This window comes from Euprymna scolopes, chromosome 44 (genome assembly GCF_053919585.1).
Source record: "Euprymna scolopes isolate OS-2025 chromosome 44, ASM5391958v1, whole genome shotgun sequence".
NCBI classification, from domain to species: Eukaryota; Metazoa; Mollusca; class Cephalopoda; order Sepiida; family Sepiolidae; genus Euprymna; species Euprymna scolopes.
The window spans coordinates 12522259-12524284 of NC_136525.1; positions in this window are offsets into that span (position 1 = coordinate 12522259).

Consider the following 2026-nt stretch of genomic DNA (forward strand, 5'->3'; position numbering starts at 1 on the left):
CTACCTAACCCTCTCCAAACAATTAACAACAAAATAAAAACTAAATAAATAAACCGAATCATAGCCCCCCCTCCCGCCTCCAAACATAAGAGAACACCCAACAGGTCAAGACATACTTACCAAGAAATCATCTCACCAACGAGACAGACGAGACGCCAAAAACTTTAACATTAAGACTCGAATTTTAAAATAACCCCCTCCTCCTACCCCCCATGTATCTCTATGCCATCAGCCACACCAGAAATAAACTTCCCAGACCCTCCCCCACAAATTCCTTAAACTCCAAAACTAAAACATTACCTACATACCAAGCACTCCCTCCCACCTTCCCCCCTTGTTCCCTTCATCTCTTTCTTCCGCCCTCCTCGCACCCCCCCCCGACCTCATTCACCCCATAATAATGAACATTTCTGTAAAAGTCTGAGGAAGCTACAGACGGCCAAAAAAACGCAGGGTAGCTGAAACAATAATGTAACTTAACAGAAAGATACGGTAATAAAAAATAAAACATATATATATATATATATATATATATATACACACACAGAGATCAGAAAGTAACTCCCTATTCTAAAATAACTATAATTTATTCTATTAATTTATAAATGCTGTAATATGTTTCTCAATTTTTGTATGCATTTTACTTAAATGTGTGGTATTGTTGTATGAATTTGGTTTTTAATTTTGAAGAGGAGAATATGTGAAGTTATTAGTTCTATCCTGCAAGAGTTTCTTGTGAAATCGGTTGATTCGGTTCATAGTCGACTTGAAAATCTGGTGGCGAATGGCGGTGCCCATATTGAATTTTAAATAAAAGTCCATGTAATATACTTTCTTTTCATATTCATTAATTGGAGAAATTGTACTTCAGAAATAAATTATAGTTTAGAATAGGGAGTTACGGTCGGATCATCCTGTAGTGTGTCTGTGTGTTACAGAAAATCAAAAAAACATCGGTACCATTGGTCACAAATTCAGCAGTAAAGAAAACTAGTTTCTGGTCACCTATGCTGGACTCTCTAATTTGCATTAGGAGATAGATATAAACCGAGGCTGAAGAGAGTCCAGCATAGGCGGCCAGAGAGTGGTCCCGTTTGTGTTAGATTTGAAACTGATGGTACTGCTATTTTTCTTATCTTCTCTAATGCATATATAATTTATTACATCTCTTTCTGAGATATATATATATATATATATATAATAAATTCCTATTCCTGTCTGTTCACAACATACACAAAATTTACTGTTTCACAGACTTTCAAGGACATTCATATGTATATATTTTCGCATGATTTCTATATATACTACTTATTCAAAAGGAATCAACCTTCGAGAGGTCATCTCATTTGCATATTACATTAAAGAAAGTCTGTTTTAATAATTAGCTCTAAATTTTTAATGGAAATTTGTAATAGAATTGTGTTAAGTGTTCTATTTAGAAATATTATATAAAGTCGATTTGATTAATTAATTTTTTTATTTTTATTTTATTTACATTTAACTTATTTTTAATTAATTATTATAACCGACATCAGCTGCGTTTAAAAACGGACGCAAGTTTTCATTTAACCACCGAGTTATTTACCTTTAATCTATGAGATTTTATTTCCCTGTTTGAATTTCATCGATGAAGACGGCTACGCTTTACGTTTCCAAAACATATGGTCAACTTTCAGGAAAATCGTAATAACTTTGGATATTTGGTGGATCTTAAATTATATGCAACTAAACTCTCCGCTCGGCAATGTTTTTTGGGTGCTAGTGCACTTCTTGATCCGTGCTATTTTTTAAATAGTATTTTCAAGTTTACTTAAAGTTTTGTGTTATCTGTTTTTATTAAATTGCAAGGTTAAAGTAAAGAATATGTACAAAATACCCTCCCCTCTCCATGTTAAGATAAGAATGGCTTTCTAAATAACTAGCGGGGGTACCCGGCATTGCCTGGCTATTTGGAGGTGTAAAAAAAAAAAAAAAAAAAAAAGTGTTAGCAGTCGGAAAAGAAAGTGAAAGAAAACGTGACATCTTA